The sequence below is a fragment of the Capra hircus genome, chromosome 14 (genome assembly GCF_001704415.2).
Source record: "Capra hircus breed San Clemente chromosome 14, ASM170441v1, whole genome shotgun sequence".
NCBI lineage: Eukaryota > Metazoa > Chordata > Mammalia > Artiodactyla > Bovidae > Capra > Capra hircus.
In genome coordinates, this window is record NC_030821.1 from 88,862,994 (window position 1) to 88,888,198 (window position 25,205).

General features: G+C 37.1%; 1 long non-coding RNA gene across 1 annotated transcript; it reads right to left on the minus strand.

Moving 5' to 3' along the window:
• Positions 4,002 to 25,155, minus strand: LOC108637501. The gene is made up of 4 exons (XR_001919106.1): positions 25,007 to 25,155; positions 24,845 to 24,923; positions 23,503 to 23,638; positions 4,002 to 4,080 (listed from the first exon to the last, which is right to left on the minus strand). It is a non-coding gene; the product is annotated as an uncharacterized LOC108637501 (long non-coding RNA).

The window sequence follows — 25,205 nt, forward strand, 5'->3', positions numbered from 1 at the left end:
CTGGTCAACCACTTGTAAAAGAATGAAACTAGATCACTTTCTAACACCCCACACAAAAATAAACTCAAAATGGATTAAAGATCTAAATGTAAGATCAGAAACTATAAAACTCCTAGAGGAGAACATAGGCAAAACACTCTCAGACATAAATCACAGCAGGATCCTCTATGATCCACCTCCCAGAATTCTGGAAATAAAAGCAAAAATAAACAAATGGGATCTAATTAAAATTAAAAGCTTCTGCACAACAAAGGAAACTATAAGCAAGGTGAAAAGACAGCCTTCTGAATGGGAGAAAATAATAGCAAATGAAGCAACTGACAAACAACTAATCTCAAAAATATACAAGCAACTTATGCAGCTCAAGTCCAGAAAAATAAACGACCCAATCAAAAATTGGGCCAAAGAACTAAATAGACATTTCTCCAAAGAAGACATACGGATGGCTAACAAACACATGAAAAGATGCTCAACATCACTCATTATTAGAGAAATGCAAATCAAAACCACAATGAGGTACCACTTCACACCAGTCAGAATGGCTGCGATCCAAAAATCTGCAAGCAATAAATGCTGGAGAGGGTGTGGAGAAAAGGGAACCCTCCTACACTGTTGGTGGGAATGCAAACTAGTACAGCCACTATGGAGAACAGTGTGGAGATTCCTTAAAAAATTGCAAATAGAACTGCCATATGACCCAGCAATCCCACTGCTGGGCATACACACCGAGGAAACCAGAATTGAAAGAGACACATGTACCCCAATGTTCATCGCAGCACTTTATAATAGCCAGGACATAGAAACAACCTAGATGTCCATCAGCAGATGAATGGATAAGAAAGCTGTGGTACATATACACAATGGAGTATTACTCAGCTGTTAAAAAGAATTCATTTGAATCAGTTCTGATGAGATGGATGAAACTGGAGCCGATTATACAGAGTGAAGTAAGCCAGAAAGAAAAACACCAATACAGTATACTAACACATATATGGAATTTAGGAAGCTGGCAATGACGACCCTGTATGCAAGACAGGAAAAAAGACACAGTGTGTATAACGGACTTTTGGACTCAGAGGGAGAGGGACAGGGTGGGATGATTTGGGAGAATGGCATTGAAACATGTATACTATCATGTAAGAATTGAATCGCCAGTCTATGTCTGACGCAGGATACAGCATGCTTGGGGCTGGTGCATGGGGATGACCCAGAGAGATGTTATGGGGAGGGAGGTGGGAGGGGGGTTCATGCTTGGGAATGCATGTAAGAATTAAAGATTTTAAAATTTAAAAAAATAAAAAAAATTTTTAAAAATTTAAAAAAAGTCAAAAGGAAATTTTAAAAATATCTAGAAACAACCAAAATGGAAAAAAAAAAAACATAAACAAAATAGAAACACAATATACCAAAAGTTAAGGTATACATTAAAGAGTATCCTAAGAGAGATTACAGTAATAAATATCTGCATTAATAACACCAAAAATGATGCCAAATAAAAAACTTATCTTTACACCTAAAGGACCTATGAAAAGAACATACTAATCCCAAACAGCAGAAAGGACACAACAAGTATCAGAGCAGAAACAAATTAAATAGAGGCTAAAAATTAATGTAAATGTTTAATGAAATTAAGAACTTGTTTTTTGAAGATATAAACAAAATTGGCAAAACTTTCGGTTCAATTCAGTCATTCAATCATGTCCAACTCTTTGCAACCCCATGGACTCCAGTACACCAGGTGTCCTGTGCACCACCACTTCTGCAACTTGCTCAAACTCATGTCCATTGAGTCGGTGATTCCATCCAACCATCTCATTCTCTGTTGTCCCCTTCTTCTCCTGATTTCAATCTTTCCCAGCATCAAGGTCTTTTCCAATGAGTCAGTTCTTTGCATCAGGTGGCCAAAGTATTGGAGTTTCAGCTTCAACATCAGTCCTTCCAATGAATATTCAGAACTGATTTCCGTTAGGGTTGACTGGTTGGATCTCCTTGCAGTCCAAGGGACTCTCAAGAGTCTTCTATAGACTCTCAAGAGTCTTCAAAAGAATCTATTCAGGTTGGTCACAGTTTTTCTTCCCAGAAGCAAGCGTTTATTTAATTTCAAGGCTGCAGTCAGCATCTGCAGTGATTTTGGAGCCCCCCATAATAAAGTCTGTCACTGTTTCCATAGCTACTCATCTATTTGCCATGAAGTGATGTAGATGCTATGATCTTTGTTTTTTTGAATGTTGAGTTTGAAGCCAGTCTTTCATTCTCCTCTTTCACTTTCATCAAGAGGCTCTTTAATTCTTCTTCTCTTTTCTGGCATAAGGGTGGTGCCATCTGCATATCTGAGGTTATTGATATTTCTCCAGGTAATCTTGATTCCAGCTTGTGTTTCACCCAGCCTGGCATTTTGCATGATGTACTCTGCATATAAGTTAAATAAGCAAGGAGACAATATAGAGCTTTGACATAGTCCTTTCCCAATTTGGAACAAGTCTGTTGTTCCATGTCCAGTTTTAAGTGTTGCTTCTTGACCTGCATACAGACTTCTCAGGAGGCAAGGAAGGTAGTCTGGTATTCCCATCTCTTTAAGAATTTTCCACAGTTTGTTGTGATTCACACAGTCAAAGGCTTTGGTGCATTCAATAAGGCAGAAGATGTTTTTTGGAACTCTCTTGTTTTATGATGATCCAACAGATGTTGGTAATTTGATCTCTGGTTCCTTAGCTTTTTCTAAATTTAGCTTGGACATCTGGAAATTCATAGTTCAGGTACTGCTGAAGCTTGGCTTGGAGACTTTTGAGCATTACTTTCTAGTGTGTGAGATGAGTGCAATTGTGCAGTAGTTTGAACATTCTTTGGCATTGCCTTTCTTTGGGACTGGAATGAAAACTGACATTTTCCAGCCCTGTGGCCTCTGCTGAGTTTTCCAAATTTGCTGGCATTCTGAGTGTAGCACTTTCACAGCATCATCTTTTAGGAGGTGAAAGAGCTCAACTGGAATTCCATCACCTCCACTAGCTTTATTCGTGGTGATGCTTCCTAAGGCCCACTTGACTTTGCATTTCAGGATGTATGGCTCTAGGTGAATGATAACACCATCATGGTTATCTGAGTCATAAAGATCTTTTTTTGTATAATTCTTCTGTGTATTATCGCCACCTTATTTTAATATCTTCAGCTTCTGTTAGGTCCATACCACATCTGTCCTTTATTGTGCCCATCTTTGCAAGAAATATTCCTTTGGTATCCCTAATTTTCTTGAAGAGATCTCTAGTGTTTCCCATTCTGCTGTTTTCCTCTATTTTTTTGCATTGATCACTGAGGAAGGCTTTCTCATCTCTCCTTGCTATTCTTTAGAACTCTGCATTCAAATGAGTATATCCTTCCTTTTCTCCTTTGCCTTTATCTTCTCTTCTTTTCTAAGCTATTTGTAAGGCCTCCTCAGACAATCCTTTTGCCTTTTTGCATTTCTTTTCCTTGGGGATTGTCTTTATCCCTGCCTCCTGAACAATGTCACCAACCTACATCCATAGTTCCTCAGGCACTCTGTCTATCAGATCTAATCCCTTCAATCTATTTATCATTTCCAGTGTATAATTGTAAGGGATTTGATTTAGGTCATACCTGAATGTTCTAATGGTTTTCCTCTACTTTTTTCAATTTCAGTCTGAATTTTGCAATAAGGAGTTCATGATCTGAGCCACAGTCAGCTCCACATCTTGTCTTTTTCTGATTGTATAGAGCTTCTCCATCTTTGGCTACAAAGAGTATAATCAATCTGATTTCAGGATTGACCATCTGATGATATCCATGTGTAGAGTTTTTTTTCTTGTGTTGTTGCAAGAGGGTGTTTGCTATGACCAGTGTGTTTTCTTGGCAAAACTCTGTTAGCCTTTGTCCTGCTTCATTTGGTACTCCAAGGCCATATTTGCCTGTTTCTCGAGGTATCTCTTTCTACTTTTGCTTTCCAGTCCCCTATGATGAAAAGGACATCTTTTTTGGATGTTTGTTCTAGAAGGTCTTGTAGGTCTTCATGGAATCATTGAACTTCAGCTTCTTCAGCATTATTGCTTGGGCAAAACTTTAGCAAAACTAATTAAGGGGGAAAAGAGAGAAGAATCAAAATAAAAATGAAGCAGGAGTTACAATAACTGACAGTGTAGAAATTCCAAGGATTATATGACACAAATTGTATAACGTAGAGAAAAACAGATAAGTTCCTAGGAACATACAACCACAAAGATTGAATCAAGAAAAAATTGAGAATATGGACACTCCGTTAGGGAGTATGGAAATTAAATCTGTAATCATAATTCTCCTAACAAAGTTACAAAGAAAAGCCTAGGACTAGTTGCCTTCACTGGTGAGGTCCACCAAATATTTAAGTAGGAAGTAATATCAATTCTTTTCAAATTCTTCCAAAAAATTTAAAGCAAGGAATATACTGATATCAAAGTCAGCCTAAAACACTAGAGAAAATAAAAGTATTAATATCCCTGTTTTATATAGATACAAAAATTTTCAATAAAATACTAAGCAACTGAATTCAACAGAACATTAAAAGGATCATACATCATGATCAAGTGTTATTATCCCTGGACACAAGGATGAATCAATATAATGCAAATCAACAATGTGATCCACCACATTAAGAGAATAAAGGATAGAAATCCTATGATCATCTCAAATAATAAAGAAAAGTATTTCACAAAATTCACCATCTTTGAATGATATAACCACTCAATAAATTGGTTCAAAAGCAGTGCATCTCAACATAATAAAAGACATATGACAACTCACAGATAACATAACACTCAACTGTGAAAAGCTAAAAGCTTTTCCTCTATATTAGCAATAAGGCAAAGATGCTCATTCTTGCCAATTCTACTGAATATAGTACTCAAACTCTTAGCCAGAGTAATCAGGCAAGAAATGTAAATAAAGATATCCAAATTAGAAAGGAAGATGTAAACTTGCTGGTTTGTAGATACAATCTTATATACAGAAAATCTTAAGAATCCAACAAATGAGTTAGCACAAATAAATAAATTCAGTAATTTGAAGGATACAAAATAAATGTACAAAACTCTGTTGCATTTTAATGTACAACAATGTCCATCAGATTAAAATAATCCAATTTTTAATAGCATTAAAAAGAATAAATACTGAGGAATAAATATAACCAGGAAGGTGAAAGATCTGTACATTGAAGATTATAAGACTGAAAGAAACTGAAGACCTCAATATATTGAAAAACATCATATTCATGGAAGAATTCATCTTGTTAATTTTATACCACCCTCAAAACATCTGCAGATTCAACATACTCCTTATCAAAATCCCAGATATTTTTCACAGAAACAGAAAAAAAAAAAACTAAAATTCATATGGAATCAATAGCGACTCTAAAATCTCAAAATGATTTTGAGAAAGAAAGAAAAAAAAGGAGGCATCACACTTTCTGATTTCAAACTTTATTACAAAGCTGTAGTAATCAACACTGTGTGGCACTGGCATAAAAACAGAATAATAAAAATACAGTTAACCTTGAAACAATGCCATGACTAAGTGCTTTTTTTCTCTCCACACAACTGAGAATCGAAATATAATTTGTAGTTGGCTCCCAAATATCAGTTCCTCTGTATCCACAATGGATTGTGTAGTACTAAAGAATTTACTATTAGAAAAAAAACCCACATGTAATTGAATTTGCACAGTTCAAATCTTTGTTCGAATGTCAACTATAGTCAGATTTAACGTGCCAAATTTTTTCAATATATCCCACAGGTCATCTTACAAAGAAATAAAACTTAGATACAGTTTTAAATCCCTCCTATCACTATCCTTTACGTTTTTCCTCTTATTCAGAGTTAACCCTTACCTGGAAATTGCTATCTGTTTTCTGACTGTGCTGTTTACCCTTACCCTTATTATTCTTTGCCATGTATTATATGATTTTGAAATTTTACATAAATTGTTTTATAGTGTAATGCTAGTTTCTCCCCTTTATTGCTTTGAAATTCAAAAAGTATATCTCTTTACATCATTTACTTTATTAATGTATCTCAAAATATTTTTAATTAAAAATATAAAATATTAAACACAGGATAATACAATCGTGCAAAGGTACTTAAATGTACTTATGCAAAGGCAACAATGTGAATAATTATAAATACAAATTTTACCTTATTTAGTTCTCAATATTTTCTTCTTCAAACTGATCATAGTCTTAACAAACATGTTTCTTATTAAATGATATATATTATTTGTATATCATATCCATAATATGAAAATACAAATTAAGGGACTTATTCATCTGTTAGTATTATGCAAGTGAGAATGGGGTCCAGAAATTTTAGTTTTTGCAAAGGACTTAATTTACAAGCCAAAGTGATTTAAACATATATGAGATCTGTATTGACGTATATTAAATCAAGTGAACTTGGAGCCAAAAATAATAATAATAATAATAGAGCATATTAGTCCACTAAAGAGAAAGAAAATATTTGAATAAGTATAAGAAAGCAATGGGCTAACACAAAATGTAGCTTATATTTTAAAAAAATGACATTTAAAAAACCTGAACTTTATAAATAAGGCAGTAAAATTCTTTAAAATTGTCAAGCCACGCACAGAGATTGGAATAAGAAAGTAAATGTATTTAATTATCATAGTAATTGCTGAAATGATGAAGTGAGTTCTATGACAAAAACTCAGACAGCTATTATTAGCACAGTAAAATCTATCACAATAACCAGAGGAGAGCCTCCAAGTGCTCAAAGAGTTTAAAAAGCAGCTGTTTGACCAGATGGCACAGCAGTGCCCTGGAATCCAGAATATTTCTGTTTGTTTGTTTGGAACTTCAGTGTCGGTCTTCAGAGTTCCCTCTGACTCCATCTTCCATCAATAGCCTTCTGTTTGAGTACCTCATTCCTAAGTTTGGGCTTCTGAAAGTTGCATTCCCTATGGCAAACATATAACCTCTTATTGCCAGCTCCTGGGCACCGATACATGGGTTATGGAATGTGACTCCTGTTGTCTTGGTTTTCCCTCTCACATCATTTCTACTCCTTGTAGAGTTCAGATATTTAAGTAGTTATACACTGAAATAGCATCTATGTAATCATACCAAAAAAATATATAACTTAAGGCTTTTCATTTTTGAGTCAGGTGTTTTAGACTAATAGTCACATGATGTTAAGGAGAAAATAAACCAGGATTTGGATTCAAAGAGTTGGATTTACATTTGAGTGATTGCACATTTGTATTCAATTAGATATAAATTTATAACATTAGTCAAACTGCATTTCAGTTTAGTCTTTTATAATAAGTTGGACAAATTTTTTTCTGTAAAGGATCAGAGAGTAAATATTTTAGGTTTTTGTGGGCTATTCTTCTCTGTCATGACTATTTAACTCAGTCTTTGTAGCTCCAAAGCAGCCATTAAAATATGTAAATGATTGGACGTGGCTGTTATCCAAATAAATTTTATTTACACAAACAAGTGGCTGGCCATATTTAGCCCACAGCCCGCAACATGCCAACTCGTGACATATGAAATAAGAATAAAAATACCAGTCTTTCGCAGGGTTGACATAAATGATTTAATACATGGGAATGTATTCTAACTTAAATGTAAATCTCTATACCTTTGCATGATGTTACTATCCATGATTTTACAACCTTAGAATTCATTCTATGAGATACTTTTATAATATGCTGAAACACCATAATATGACTTCTAAGAATCCTCTGTCCATGGGGATTTTCCAGGCAAGAATATCAGAGTGGGTGGCCGTGAAGATCCTCCTCCAGGGGATCTTCCTAACCCAGGGACCAAACCCAGATCTTCCATAGTACAGACATATTCTTACCCTCTGAGCCACCAGGGAAGCCCCTTCAATCTGTAGCAAATAACTTTACTCACTTCCTGAACAACTTGATTCTAAAATCTGTGCTACAGTCAGTTCAGTCACTCAGTCATGTCTGACTCTGCAAGCCCCTGGGCTGCAGCACACCAGGCCTCTCTGTCCATTACTAACTCTCACAGTTTACTCAAATTCCTGTCCATTGAGTCGATGATGCCATCCAGTCGTCTCATCTGTCATCCCCTTCTCCTGCCTTCAATCTTCCGAGCATCAGGGTCTTTTCAAACGAGTCAGTTCTTCACATCAGGTGGTCAAAGAATTGATGTTTTAGCTTCAGCCTCAGTCCTTCCAATGAATATTCAGGACTGATTTCCTTTAGGATGAACTGGTTTGATCTCCTTGCTGTCCAAGGGGCTCTCAAGAGTGTTCTCCAACACTTCAGTTCAAAAACATCATTTCTTTGGCACTCAGCTTTCTTTATAGTCCAACTCTCATATCCATACACGACTATTGGAAAAACCATAGTTTTGAGTAGATGGACCTTTGTTGGCAAAGTAATCTCTCTGCTTTTTAATACGCTGTCTAGGTTGGTCATAAATTTTCTTCAAAGGAGCAAGTGTCTTTTAATTTCGTGGCTGCAATCACCATCTGCTGTGATTTTGGAGCCCCGCCCCAGATAAAATCTGTCACTGTTTCCATTGTTTCCCCATCTATTTGCATTGAAGTGATGAGACCAGATGCCATGATCTTAGTTTTCTGAATGTTGAGTTTTAAGCCAACTTTTTCACTCTCCTCTTTCAGTTTCATCAAGAGGCTCTTTATTTCTTCTTCACTTTCTGCCATAAGTGTGGTGTCACCTGCATATCTGAGGTTATTGATATTTCTCCCAGCAATCTTGATTCCAGCTTGTGCTTCATCCATTCCAGCATTTCTGATGATGTAGTCTGCACACAAGTTAAATAAGCAAGGTGACAATATACAGCTTTGATGTACTCAAATACTGAAATAAAAATCCTAAATTATTAAATATTATCTTAAATGTAAATTTTTGATGTTTTATCTATGCAGAGTATATGTCTTAAACCTTTGACTGTATTTTATTCAGTTGATGAATGAAAATGGAGGATTAAATTATAAAGGAGAATAAGATTGATGGCATAAAATTTAGGATATATAATATAACCTACTTTATCCTGAACTACCTTGAAGAGATAGAACATTCTGAAATGGATTTCCACTGGGGTAGTAAGAGAGGATGTTATCCATTTAAATGAATTTTAATTCATTCTAAATTATAATTGAAACACAGAGCCCATGAAGTGACCACATTAATGAGTCGTTGTTGAGCAAGATAGAGCTTGATGGCAATTTTGCTGTCTGCTTGGGAATGCTGAACAGAGATAATGGGACTTCTGCTAGGAAATCTGGGAAAGCACATTTTATGGACATCTCTGAGGAGCAGTTACACTAACTGAATTCAATTAAAAATTGGCTTGAAACCAGGCAGATATGAACTTAGCTAAGAGAATAAAGCTATGAGATTTAAAAAAAAACTTTTTTTAATCCAAAGCTTGTAGGCAACAGGGAGAGCATTGCACTTATTCATGTGGATGTTATCTAGAATGAGATTGTGTTGTTGCTATAATGGCAAATCTTTTTAATAAGCAAAGACCTTTACAAATTATTTCCAGGTTACTACTGCAAAAGCTAAACTAAGCAACTGAGTATGAACCTAACCAAAGGATTTAGTTAGAGTATCACTAAAGTTATTTTCCTTCCTGATGACTATTTGGAAGATGCTAGACTTGCCTGAATCTTCTTCCATGATACCTTTAAGATGACCTATACTTTCTTAAGTTAACCATTTTGATATAATTTATTTCATGATTGATATATTTTTTCTATTTTATTGCTCCCTCTATTAGCCTTGATAAAATACATATGTGTAAGAAACATGAGGTCTTCATGAAGACTATATCAAGAATATTATCATTCTATTATAAATATTTAAATAGATAATAAGAATCACAGATTATCTTTTTTTCTTAACATGAAGCTTACTACTAAATAATGGTTTGGACATTAAGAATTATGAAATGGAGACTCTGTGAGTGAGTTAGTGAGTGAAAGTCACTCAGTCATGTCCAACTCTTTGCGACCCCATGGAATTAGTCCATGGACTTCTCTAGGCCTGAATACTGGAGTGGGTAGCCTTTCCCTTCTCCAGGGGATCTTCTCAACCCGGGGATCAAACCTAGGTCTCCCACATTGCAGGCAGATTCTTTACCAGCTGAGACACAAGGGAAGCCCAAGAATACTGGAGTGGGTAGCCTATCCCTTCTCCAGGGGATCTTCCCGACCCAGGAATTGAACCGGGGTCTCCTGCATCACAGGAGAATTCTTTATCAACTGATCTATCATAATTATGTCATATTGTCTATTAAATACATGCCAATGTATGAGTTTGAAATTTTGAACCCAGTAGAATGACTTATTTATAGGTTGGACAATAATAAACTGATTTAATATTATGTATAAAAGTACTATTTAAATAATACAAATCATGAACAATTATTGTTTCAGTTAATTGCTGTACATATTAAATGTATATGTAAAAAAATGATATTGAGTTATCCCTAAGAGCAATAGCAATAAAATATATTGCTCACTACCATGCCCTATGCTAGTAATACTTACTGTCCTGAGTGTTTTAGTTGCATTTTTTTCACTCCTTCCTCACAAAAACACTTCTGAAGTAGATACTATTATTACCTCTGTTCTATATTTGAGGTAACTGCATACTTTTGATACACTGAGGATAGTAATTGGTACTTAACACACTTTACCATTAATTCTACAACAACTGTATTAAGATAAGCATTACTCTCCTCATTTTATTGATGGAGAAACTGGGATTCAGGAGATGTTAAGAAACTCAAATAAGAGTTAGAACTACAAATTAGACCCAGTATCCTTTTCTTCAGAATTCAACCTCTTAGCCAATACAATATGCAAAATATAATAAGCAATACCAATTCTAATATTCATATTGAATTAACTGTATAAGATTTAAATAGTCTTTATAGCTGATACCGCAGCATTGCTAAGGGAGGAAATATTTTTATTAATATTTGGAAAAATACACTGGTGAGCTACTTAGAGGTAAAACTTGAAAATAGGGGTCAGCTCAGTTCAGTTCAGTCACTAGGTTGTGTCCGACTCATTGCGACCCCATGAATTGCAGTACGCCAGGCCTCCCTGTCCATCATGAACTCCCAGAGTTCACTCAAACTCATGTCCATTGAGTCTGTGATGTCATCCAGCCATCCTTTGTCATTCCCTTTTCCTTCTGACCCCAGTCCCTCCCAGCATCAGGGTCTTTTCCAATGAGTCAACTCTTTGCATGAGGTGGCCAAAATACTGGAGTTTCAGCTTTAGAATCATTCCTTCAAAAGAACACCCAGGACTGATCTCCTTTAGAACAGACTGGTTGGATCTCCTTGCAGTCCATAGGACTCTCAAGAGTCTTCTCTACAGAGACATAATTGAAAACAATTTTTTTGGTCATTGTTTCTAGAGAAGAGGGAAAAAGTATAGAAGATGAGGAGAGTAAGATGGCTATATAATTAAAATAAATTTTAGGAGTATGAATGTATAATGTGCTGTGTTTAGTTGCTCAATCAATTTAGTTCAGTCACTCAGTCATGTCCGACTCTTTGTGACCCCATGAATCACAGCACGCCAGGCCTCCCTGTCCATCACCAACTCCTGAAGTTCACCCAAACTCACCTCCATTGAGTCGGTGATGCCATCGAGCCATCTCATCCTCTGTCGTCCCCTTCTCCTCCTGCCCCCAATCCCTCCCAGCATCAGGATCTTCTCCAATGAGTCAGCTCTTTGCATGAGGTGGCCAAAGTATTGGAGTTTCATCTTCAGCATCAGTCCTTCCAATGAACACCCAGGACTGATCTCTTTTAGGATGGACTGGTTGGATCTCCTTGCAGTTCAAGGGACTCTCAAGAGTCTTCTCCAACACCACAGTTCAAAAGCATCAACTCTTTGGCCCTCAGCTTTCTTCACAGTCAAACTCTCCCATCCATACATGTCCACGGGAAAAACCATAGCCTTGACTAGACAGACTTTTGTTGGCAAAGTATTGTCTCTGCTTTTCAACATACTATCTAGGTTGGTCATAACTTTCCTTCCAAGGAGTAAGCGTCTTTTAATTTCATGGCTGCAATCACCATCTGCAGTGATTTTGGAGCCCTAAAAATAAAGTCTGACACTGTTTCCACTGTTTCCCCATCTATTTCCCATGAAGTGATGGGATCAGATGCCATGATTTAGTTTCCTGAATGTTGAGCTTTAAGCCAACTTTTTCACTCTCCTCTTTCACTTTCATCAAGAGGCTTTTTAGTTCCTCTTCACTTTCTGCCATAAGGGTGGTGTCATCTGCATATCTGAGGTTATTGACATTTCTCCCGTCAATCTTGATTCCAGCTTCTGCTTCTTCCAGCCCAGCGTTTCTCATGATGTACTCTGCATATAAGTTAAATAAGTAGGGTGACAATATACAGCCTTGACGCACTCCTTTTTCTATTTGGAACCAGTCTGTTGTTCCATGTCCGGTTCTAACTGTTGCTTCCTGACCTGCATATAGGTTTCCCAAGAGGCAGGTCAGGTGGTCTGGTATTCCCATCTCTTTCAGAATTTTCCACAGTTTATTGGGATCTACACAGTCAAAGGCTTTGGCATAGTCAATAAAGCAGAAATTGATGTTTTTCTGGAGCTCTTGCTTTCTCCATGATCCAGCGGATGTTGGCAATTTGATCTCTGGTTCCTCTGCCTTTTCTAAAACCAGCTTGAACATCTGGAAGGTCATGGTTCATGTACTGCTGAAGCCTGGCTTGGAGAATTTTGAGCATGTGAGATGAGTGCAATTGTACGGTAGTTTGAGCATTCTTTGGCATTGCCTTTCTTTGGGATTAGAATGAAAACTTACCTTTTCCAGTCCTGTGGCCACTGCTGAGTTTTCCCAATTTGCTGGCATACTGAGTGCAGCACTTTCACAGCATCATCTTTCAGGATTTGAAGTAGCTCAACTGGAATTCCATCACCTCCACTAGCTTTGTTTGTAGTGATGCTTTCTAAGGCCCACTTGACTTCACATTCCAGGATGTCTGGCTCTAGATGAGTGATCAGACCATCATGATTATCTAGGTTGTGAAGCTCTTTTTTGTACAGTTCTTCTGTGTATTGTTACCACCTCTTCTTAATATCTTCTGCTTCTGTTAGGCCCATCCCATTTCTGTCCTTTATCAAGCCCATCTTTGCATGAAATGTTTCCTTGGTATCTCTAATTTTCTTGAAGAGTTCTCTAGTCTTTCCCATTCTGTTGTTTTCCTCTATTTCTTTGCATTGATCACTGATGAAGGCTTTCTTATCTCTTCTTGCTTTTCTTTGGAACTCTCCATTCAGACTCTTACATCTTTCCTTTTCTCCTTTGCTTTTCACTTCCCTTCTTTTCACAGCTATTTTTAAGGCCTCCTCAGACAGCCATTTTGCTTTTTTGCATTTCTTTTCCTGTCTCCTGTACAATGTCACAAACCTCCATCAATAGTTCATCAGTCACTCTATCAGATCTAGTCCCATAAATCTATTTCTCACTTCCACTGTATATTCATAAGGGATTTGATTTAGGTCATACCTAAATCAAATGGTCTAGTGGTTTTCTCCTTTTTTTCAATTTAAGTCTGATAAGAAGTTCATGATCTGAGCCACAGTCAGCTCCTGGTCTTGTTTTTTCTGACTGTATAGAGCTTCTCCAGTTTTGGCTGCAAAGAATATAATCAATCTGATTTTGGTGCTGACCATCTGGTGATGACCATGTGTAGAGTCTTCTCTTGTGTTGTTGGAAGAGAATGTTTGTTATAACCAGTGTGTTCTCTTGGCAAAACACTATTAGCCTTTGCCCTGCTTCATTCCATACTCCAAGGCTCAGTCATGTCCAACTCTTTGCAACCCCATGGACTGTAGCTGGCCAGGCTCCTCTGTCCATGGGGATTCTCCAGGCAAGTTACTGGAGTGGGTTGCCATGCCCTTCTCATGAATGTGTAATGTCAAATTGTTTGTTGGGTGGTTTGTGATATCTAATCACTTCACAGATGTGAAATTGGGTTTTTGAAGATTCTTTTAAGACATCAGGAGCCGTAGAATACTCCTAATGACATCTTCTCTGGCTCTCTATCTATGTCTATCATCTGCTTATCATCCATCTGTTTGCATGTATGTATGTACGTATCTATCTATCTACCTGCCATCCATCTCTCATCACTCTCCATCACCTATCTCTCTGCCTATCACTTTCTCTAGCTGTCGTTATAGCAGAGGCTATGGTAACAAAGCTCCAGCTACCTTATTTACCAGATTACTTAAGCCAACTTGCTCTTTCTCATTACTAGGGGTTTATTTAAATATTTCCTTCTCATACATAGGTTTCAAGTGCTCTTTTATCTGATAACTATATCTCTTAGATAAATTTATAGCTAAACAAGCTGAGAAAAAGTAGAAATAAAATACCTGTGTTAAAAAGAAAGCATAAATTAAAATACTGAAAATAGCAAACAGATGTTTTAGGATTTTAATAAAAAATGAGGTCTGTTAAACCTAAAATCTGTCTCCAGTCCACATTCCAATAGACATGAGACTACAAAGAAGAACAAAAAGTCTTCTGCTGCAGTATACTAGATCTGATATGCTATTCAGATCTCAACGTTAATTTTCTTTAGGTAACAAGGGAGACAACCTGATTCTAAAATTCCTATTGCATTTCAATGAAACTCTGAAATCTTATGAACTCCACGAGCAATAATATAAGAATTTAATATCATGGTTACATGGTGATTATTTATGGAGAACCCATTCCAGGGTTCTTGCCTAGAGATTCCCAGGGATGGGGGGGCCTGCTGGGCTGCCGTCTATGGGGTCTCACAGAGTCAGACATGACTGAAGCAACTTAGCAGCAGCAGTAGCAGCAGCAGAAGGGTAAGAAGTATTTGCTTGACAATTTCTAAAACATTCTTTTCAAAAGTGCCCATGAGTGCTTTTTTTTCTTTTCACACTAAAATAATTGATACATTTAACAATTTTTATAAAATGAAAATATTGGTGGTTATATCCATTAATGCTTACCCTAGTAATTGCGTGGAAAGTGTCACTATTTAGTAGCACATAACAGTGGGCACTTAAAACCATCTAACATCTTCTAAAAGTCATACCTAAAAACAGCTAGAGTTTAATATTAAATTTTAATTCATATAGGCTAAGTTTTCAATGATTATTAGAATCTACTTTTTACTGTAAGAACACTATGGAAATTTAATTTTCCAATCACTTGGGTTTTATTATGGAAGCCCTCAATTATACTACCAAAGTCACATTCTCTGAAAGTTTTTCAGGAGGTTATGAATAGCTTGACATTAGCTGGAAATGCTCATCTCAGACCAGAACTTTACTTTCAAAGTCTCTTTCAGCAAACTTTTTAATCACATAGGTTGAAAAATATAAAAATTCTTAGCTACCATATGTCTTGAATCCATTCTTCTGCAACCTTGAAAATTAAGGTTTTATTAAATAATTAAATAATCAGAAATGAAAAGTAGGTTAAAAGAGTCTAGTATAATTTTCTTACCTGTAGAAGAATTTTAATAGATTTCTTGATATTTTATTTCTCTTATTTTCACAGATATAAAACAAAATTTAAGTTTAAAATGATAACATTGTTCCTGAATTATTATTCATTAGCCTAGTCTGATTATATAAAAATATTCAACATAAATAGGAACATATCTGAATACAGGTTTTATATGTAACTAAAAATTAAATGGGCTTCCCAGGTGACTCATTGGTAAAGAGTCCACCTGCCAATTTATGAGACACAAGAGATGCAGGTTTGATCCCTGGTTGGGAAGATCCCCTGAGGTGGAAATGGCAACCCACTCCAGTGTTTCTGCCTGGAGAATTCCATGGACAGAGGAGCCTGGTGGGCTACAGTATATGGGGTCACAAAGAGTCAGACATGACTGAGCGACTCAGCAAGCACACAATAACTGAATGCTATATCCATGTATGAAGACAGATTTATGTTTAGATATTTAGAACTATGAAAACATAATTCATATCTTATCATATAAGTAATATTTTTAAAAAGAATTTAAATATGTTTAGGATTTATTGATAATAATTCAGATAGCAAAGTTTATTACCTGAATGCTACCATCTCTAGAAAAATAATTCAAATATTTTTCTATATATGGATTTTATTTTGTTTTTCAAGGAAAAAATATATATAGCCAAATAATCTTAAATAATTATATTTTAACAGTGTGATGTTAGCTCAATTTAACTTTTCTCTGTCAAGTGCTTGGAATATTTGATACAACAAGCCCAGCCTATAGTCTAAATAAAATATAACTGGGGCTCATACAATATTCCAATGAGCCCCTCTTCCTGCCTACTTGGTTTCAGCTCTGGTGTTCTGAGTCTAACCTCTCCTTGGCCCTGAGAACATGAAACTCTTGTTCTCAGACTTATATCACCAATGATTGACTCAGCATGAGTGCATCAATATAGATGACTCAGAGTTATACAGTATGCTTGTAAATAGTGCTAATTTTTACCATTTATTACAATAAGTAAAGTTAGTTAAGTTGCTCAGTTGTGTCAGACTCTTTATGATCCCATGGACTGTAGCAGGCCTGGCTCCTCAGTCAGCGGAATTTTCCAGGCAAGGATAATGGCGTGGGTTGCCATTTCCTTCTCCAATTTATTATAATAGTAATTTATTACAATTATATAACCCATAATTATAATAATTATGTATTCTTATAAATGAAGCCCTTCTCCTTTCCTCCACCATATTTAGCACTTCCCATGCCATCACTAATCTACAAGAAAATGATGTGAAATAAGTGGTATTGTTTTAATAACTGATTTTTGAAAATACTAAGACTCAGATGTGCAGTGACTTGCCTATGCCTAAACAGTCACTAGAAAGCCAAGTCAGAATTCAAATATTGGTCTGCCTCAAAATCCATGCTATAGCACTAATGCATTTGGTTATCTTTGCCTTGTAGGTTATGATGATCTATTAATAATTTCAAATACAGCAAGTATATTTCAGGAAAAGAGACATAATAAATATTCTTCTTAAATGAAAGCATTAAAAATTTATTAGTTTTAAGAACAGCCTTCTTCTACTTCCATGAATTCCATCAACAATTTTAATTAATTTCAAAGTGCACCATTAAAGCTCTCAGTGGTTATAAGACATTTATGCAATTCTCTGTCCAGGCTCAGTTAAAAGGGGTCACCAGGTGGCTTCCTGCCATGTGAAGGTTGTCCACTCTCAGGAGCTATAATGCAGGTCCCAGTGCAACAAGATAAGCAGTGCCTATATCCTAGCATCAAGTAAGATAAAATAATATGGTATTTTTTTTTGTTCAAATAATCTTATATAATGAAAAAAAGTCTACTTAGCAGAACTGGATGAATAATCATGTTTTAGGAATTGAGATATAAATGTCAAAACAGAAATGATTTTGGAAATGGGAAAGAGTAAGAGGCCATGAATAACCATCTTCCTGTCTCAGCTCGGTTATCACCCAGCTGGGTAACATTGGGCAGTTCACTGTTCAAACCTGTGTCTGTTTCCTCATCTGTAAAGTGAGGACTTTGAGCTATGCTGTTATTTCCCAAATTTGTCTGATCAACTCAACAGTGGCCACAGGACTGAAAAGGTTAGTTTTCATTCCAATCCCAAAGAAAGGCAATGCCAAGGAAAGTTAAAACCACTGCACAATTACACTCGTCACACGTGCTAGCAAAGTAATGCTCAAAATTCTAAGCTAGGCTTCAACAGTATGTGATCTAAGAACTTCCAGATGTGTAAGCTGGATTCAGAAAAGGCAGAGGAACCAGAGATCAAATTGCCAACATCCACTGGATCATCAAAAAAGCAAGAGAACTCCAGAAAAACATCTACTTCTGCTTTATTGACTATGCCAAAGCCTTTGATCACAACAAACTGTGTGGAAAATTCTTAAAGAGATGGGAATACCAGATCACCTGACCTGTCTCCTGAGAAATCTGTTTGCAGATCAATAAGCAACAGTTAGAACCGGACGTGGAACAACGGACTGGTTCTAAATTGGGAAAGAAGTACATCAAGGCTGTATACTGTCACCCTACTTTTTTAACTTCTATGTAGAGTACATCATGTGAAATGCTGGGTTGGATGAAGCTCAAGCTTGAATCAAGATTGCCAGGAGAAATATCAATAACCTCAGATATGCAGATGACACCACCCTTACGGTAGAAAGTGAAGAGGAACTAAATAGCCTCTTGATGAAAGTGAAAGAGGAGAGTGAAAAGGTGGGCTTAAAACTCAACATTCAAAAAAAAAAAAAAAAGATCATGGCATCTGGTCCCATTGCTTCATGGCAAATAGATGGGGAAACAATGGAAACAGTGACAGACTTTATTTTCTTGGGCTTCAAAATGACTGTGGATGGTGACTGCAGCCATGAAATTAAAAGACACTTGCTCCTTGGAAGAAAAGCTATGACAAATTTAGACAGCATATTAAAAATCAGAGACATTACTTGGCCAACAAGTCTGTCTAGTCAAAACTATGGTTTTTCCAGTAGTCATGTATGGATGTGAGAGGCTGACTATAAAGAAAACAGTGGTGTTGGAGAAGACTCTTGAGTGTCCCTTGAACTGTAAGGATACTTAACCAGTCCACCCTAAAGGAAATCAGTCATAAATATTCATCGGATGGACTGATGCTGAAGCTAAAGCTCCATTACATTGGCCACCTGATGAGAAGAACTGACTCACTGCAAAAGATCCTGATAGTGGGAATGATTGAAGACAGGAGGAGAAGGGGACAACAGAGGATGAGATGGTTGGACAGCATTACTGATTCAATAGACATGAGTTTGAGCAAGCTCCTGGAGTTGGTGATGGACAGGGAGGCTTGGCGTGCTGCAATCCATGGAGTCACAGAAAGTAGAATATGACTGAATGACTGAGCTGAACTGAACTGTCTGATCATAAGAATTGCTTGAGTTTGAGGTCAAAAATTTAACTCTGGATAATCTAGAGAATCAGAATTCTTGAGGAAGGGTCTTAGGAGTGTACATTTTAATGAAAACCCTCATTGACACTGATGATGGGGCAAGTTTTAGAAATTCAGGAGTAAATTCCTTCTGGTGTTGCTTATACTTATGAAAATCCATAATCTATCTTATAATTCCATAGTTTTCTGTAGAAAAATGGAGAGTGGATAAACTGAATTAAAACTGCTAATACTTGTGCTTAATCTAGATTTTATTTCTATTTTATAAATTAATTTCTTGAAGAAAACAAAACTGAGACTCAGTATATACTCTGTTGTTACTGGAGTTTCTGACATATTGACAGCATGAAATTTTGAGTAAAATAAAACAGAGTTGAATGTGTGGAGCATCAAATTCTTCCTATGTTTGACATGTTCAGTAATTCAGAGGGTAATAGACTCAATGAGGATACTTCATTTTTAGCTTATTAGAAAACTTAATACATTGGTAGGAATCTGCATTTTTATATCCTTTTGGAAGTTTAAGTTGAGTTTTACTAGTTCTAATTTGGAGAAGGCAATGGCACCCCACTCCAGTACTCTTGCCTGGAAATTCCCATGGATGGAGGAGCCTGGTGGGCTGCAGTCCATGGGGTCACTGAGGGTCGGACACGACTGAGCGACTTCCCTTTCACTTTTCACTTTCATGCATTGGAGAAGGAAATGGCAACCCACTCCAGTGTTCTTGCCTGGAGAATCCCAGGGACGGGGGAGCCTGGGTGGGCTGCCGTCTATGGGGTCGCACAGAGTCGGACACGACTGAAGCGACTCAGCAGCAGCAGCAGCAGCACTTCTAATTCAGTGTAATTCAAGAGAGGCACAGAGAAAAAAGATTAAAAAAATCCATGGTGTGTCTTATTCCCTTTCCTAAAAAGAAAATATGAAGATGCATTTAGATAACTCATACCATATTTGTATTTTGTTTGTCTTTTTAAGTTGCTGAATAATTCCTTTACAGTTAGTGTTCTAAGGATTAACATGTCACCTGGGTGCCCTGCCTGCAATCTGGAAAACAAACTGCTGAGCAGACTCTGGAATATAAAGAAATTCTTCCAGATGTTGACACTGAAAGCATCAATTAAGAAGGTTAGGTAGGTTTTGAAAAGAGAATTTTGGAAGGAGTTTGTTTACCAATTTTTACCTTAGTAGAGCAACTAAGATCATAGAGAGACAGTGTTGACATGGAAATGGCAGATTTGCCTGAGACTTAAATTTCAAAAGCAAAATCAAAGAACAGCCTAGGTGAGGAAATGCATTCCTGTAAGTTGGAACTGTCAAATTCTATACAGTATTAAAATGCAGGTAATGCACAAAAGGTTTCAGTAAACAAATCTCGCTCCAAAAGACACTGAAAATTTTAATAGCTCATTTTATCTTCCAGGAAAAATGTTTTTAAAGTATTAAGAAAATTCCAAAAAGGACTTAGTGTACAGGACAGGAAACGATACTCAATGTTTTGTAATAACCTATAAAGGAAAAGAATCTAAAAAGGAATGATATTACACATATATGTATATGCACAAATGAATCATTACTCTGTATACCTGAAACTAACACAATATTGTAAATTGACAATACTTCAAGAGAAAAGGAAAAATGTATTAAGAAAGTAAATTGGCCCTAGTGGGGTAATCTATGTAACTCTGGTTCAGTAAGGCCAAAATTAAAGGAGATAGTTGCATCACTAGGACAAATAACTTAAAATATTGTAAGGATGAGAAAAAGATGACCACATAAAGAAAGATAAAAGAAACAAAATGTTCAAATGTGTAATAATAAAAAGTTTGAAGAATATACTGCCTTCACAGCTCAGAATGCTTAATGATAATAGAGATAGAGGAAAAGCAGCATTATTAAATCTCTTCCTTGACTTTTATCTCCCACTAAAAAGAAAATGATCTTTCACCCTGAAAGTATGGTATGACAATATTTGAGTGAAATGATACTCAAAAAATCAAGAAAATATTCAAAGGACCCTTAAAACCTTTATATTGATTCAAATGTCCTAGTCTCGAAAAATTGCATCACAGTATAAAGAAAGAATAAGTGTTCATATGAAAGCATTTTCAATGATTTTTGAAGAATCCTGGAAAGTATTCCTCAGTGATCATTGCAAAGGAATAGAGGAAAATAATAGAATGAGAAAGACTGGAGATCTCTTCAAGAAAATTAGAGATACCAAGGGAACATTTCATGCAAAGATGGGCACAATAAAGGACAGAAATGGTATGGACCTAACAGAAGCAGAAGATATTAAGAAGAGGTTGCAAGAATACACATAAGAATTGTACAAAAAAGATCTTCATGGCAAATAGATGGGGAAACAATGGAAACAGTGAGAGACTATTTTCTTGAGCTCCAAAATCACTGCAGATGGTGACCACAGCCATGAAATTAAACGACACTTGCTTCTCTGAAGAAAAGCTACTGCCAAACTAGACAGCATGTTAAAAAGCAGAGACATTACTTTGCCAACAAAGGTCTGTCTAGTCAAAGCTATGGTTTTCCAAGTAGTCATGTATGGAAGTGAGAGTTGGTCTATAAAGAAAGCTGAGCAGCAAAGAATTGATGCTTTTGAACTGCGGTGTTGGAAAAGACTCATGAGAGTCCCTTGGACTGCAAGGAGATCCAACCAGTCCATCCTAAAGGAGATCAGTGCTGGGTGTTCATTGGAAGGACTGATGTTGAAGCTGAAACTCCAATACTTTGGCCACCTGATGCGAAGAACTGACTCACTGGAAAAGACTCTGACATTGGGAAAGATTGAAGGCAGGAAGAGAAGGGGATGACAGAGGATGAGGTGGTTGGATGGCATCATTGACTGAATGGACATGAGTCTGAACGAGCCCCAGGAGTTGGTGATGGACAGGGAAGCCTGGCTTGCTGCAGTCCACAGGGTCGCAAAGAGTTAGACATGACTGAGAGACTGAACTGTACCTAACAGGAAAGTAAAAATAGGCACAGGAAGAATACATCTTTAAATGGCACATATTGACTCTTAAAAGGGAAAACTCCTAGAAATCATAGTTTAACAAATTCAATTTTGATCCCTGGAAAAATTATGGAATAAATTATTGAATAGGTGGTTTGTATAGAAAATAAAATGATGACAAATAGGAACCAACCTGGATATACTAAGAAACAATATTGTTAATCTAATGGTTACTTATTAGGATATTACAGGAGAGGAATGTCATTAGAATAATGCCTATGCTTGTGATTACAAGATTTTTGGCATAATCTGGCATATTCTTGGAGAAAGGAAAGATAAGCATGGGTTGTTTGGTTAAAAAGCATTCTATAACAACTAAAAGAATGTCAGTTAGTTGGGTGGTGGTGATGTTTGGTCACTAAACTGTGTCTGACTCTTTTACAATCCCATGGACTGTAGCCCACCAGTCTCTTCTGTCCATGGAACTTCCCAGGCAAGATTTCTGGAGTGGGTTGCCATTTCCTTCTCCAGGGGATCTTCCCCATCCAGGGATCAAACCCTAGTCTCCTGTGTAGACAGGCGGATTCTTTACCACTGAGTCATCAGGAAAACCCTAGTTAGTGGACTAGCCAACAAGCTATCATCAGGTGATACTCATCAAATCATAAGACAATATCCCTTCTTTCTAGAAATTTACATTCCAAAGGGGAGAAGCTTCTAGTGGTATCTTATTGGACACTCTATTTGAACTTGATCAATTTAACACAGTCCGCTGACTTGATAAGCACATCAGACGTACAGACGTCATTGAATGTGGAACAGTGTTGAATGATACTATCCATCAACAAGATGTCAATAAACAGAGTGGGCACCACACTCCTTCCACTGAGAGGTGATTAAGCCAAGACATTCTTCTTAACCATCCCCTGTACCAGTTCCACAGGCACCTTGAATCCGGCAGGCTTAGTGACTGTTTTGAGTAGTAGAATAATGTTGGATGTGATGTTTTTGGATATAGGCGTTGAGATCCTGGCAGTTTTCTTTTCCTGTCTCAGGGAAGACAGCTGCAATGCTACCTGGAAGACTGAGCAGCCTTGACGGTGCCAATGCGAAGAGGCACTGACACCTTCTGCCAATGGCTCCTGCTGAGCCCCGATCTCCAGCCAACACCGAATGCCAGTTACCGAGCGCACCATCATGGAAGCAGCGTATCTCGATATCGGCCAACGGTCCATCCCAGTGGGCACTGCAAGGCCCAGAGGAAAGACTTCCCACCAGCCGAGCCCTCCTCAGATTGTCTTTATGAGGAAAAGAAGTGACTGTTATTAAACCACATGTGGGGCCCCCTGCCTTCTCTTCTCATAGAAACGTGCAGACACACACATAGGATAAAATACTCAATTGTATAAATAAAAACAAACACAAATGCATCGATCAAACTGTCACTGAATATGAACCAGTGGTATGCAAATTTGCCCTTATCTAAATCGTCATTCTTGCTGCATATAATCATTGACAAATTTTATTGATATTACCTCCAAATGTCTCTTGGATACATTTCCTTCTCTCCATCTTCACTCAAGCCACCATTGTCAGGAAGTAGCCTCCTAAGTTGATTCCTCATGTCCATTCTTACCCTCCTCAAACCGCTCAAGCTGAGGTGAGAATGAGCTATTAAAAATGTAAACACCAATGACTTCTCTGTTTACAATTCTTCAACCAACATTGCTATGAGATAAACACCTACTGATTTTTACTCTCATCTTTATCAACAGCATCAACTGCCATGACAGCTTTCTCTGTTGTTTGTTTTTCACTCTCCACACTGTTATTCTCTTTTTCTGAACCTGTTCTACTCCCACCCACCTCAGTGTATTTGAACCCTCTGTTCCCCCTGGTGAAGATGACTAGTCACCTCTCACTGTCCTTCAGATCTCTGATTAAATGCCACTTCCTCAGAAAACTGTTCTCTGCCCGCCCATACCTGGTCGTACGCCCTCCTCCCCCACCACATGTGCTCCTCACTTTTCAGAAGGTGCTTTCTTTGTCTTCTGAGACATTCGATACATTTTCAACATATAATTAAGCGTGGCTAGTTATTCACTGGTTACCTCTACCAACAGAGACAATCATACCAATGGCGGGACTCTTACCACCTCCAACTCCCAACATGTTACAACATGCCTTAAGGGGAGTATCTGCTTAGTGATTATGTGTTAAATAGATCAATGATTGATTTGTTTCAGGATCTTTAAAGCCTTCTTCTCTGCAAATGGTAGAACGTGAAATATTATTCATCCTGCAACTACAGAGGTTAGTTAAGTAGATGCTCAGTAAATGTTTATTCATTTAAACTGAATAAACAGCCTTACTATACATGGGAAAGTTAAAGTATGGAGCAATTTAAAAAATCAGGGCATCCAAGAAATGTGGCAAACTGAAATAAAGTCAACTGAAAGCAGCCATATAGATGGAGAGTCTGGAGACAAGGCGCATGAGAAGTGACTGCAAGAAATAAAGTCCAGGGAAGAGAGAACTCTAGCTGAGCTGTGACACATATATGTGCTACACAGCTATTAAAACAGAAAGTACTCAAGTGGGCGCAGCTAATATCAACCTATGGGGTTTATCATGTTGCAAATTCCAACCAACTCATTCACTTAATAAAGTAAGCCCCCTACATATGAACAATTTTCATTCTGAGAGCATGTTTGTAAGTCCAATCTATTTATAAGTCCAACAAAGTTAGCCTAGGTACCCAACTAACACAATTGGCTATATAGCACTGTACTATAGTAGGTTTACAATACTTTTCCCACAAATAACACATAAAAGCAAGAACAAAAAATAAAAAAAGTGTTTTTGACAGTACAGTACCTTGCAAAGTCCAGTAGTACAGTATAACAGCTGGCATCCAGGGACTGGCATCCAGTGAACAGGCAAGAAGAGATACCGACTGGAGGAGGGAGAGACGGAAGGTATTGGAGCTGAAATATCCTCAGCACTAGAAGATGGAGGGCAAACTGCAAATTCACTCACGCCTGAGGTTGATGGCACAGCTTCTGGTTCCTTGCTGGATTCAATTCTTTCGACTCTCTTGGGGAAAAAAAAAAAAGAGAGAGAGAATGATCCAGTAATGCCTGGATTGTAGCTCCTTTTCTCATCATAGATAACACGGTAGGCCTGGATTGCATTCTGAATGGCTGATGCAACCTTTCTGTACTGTTCTGTGTTCTGA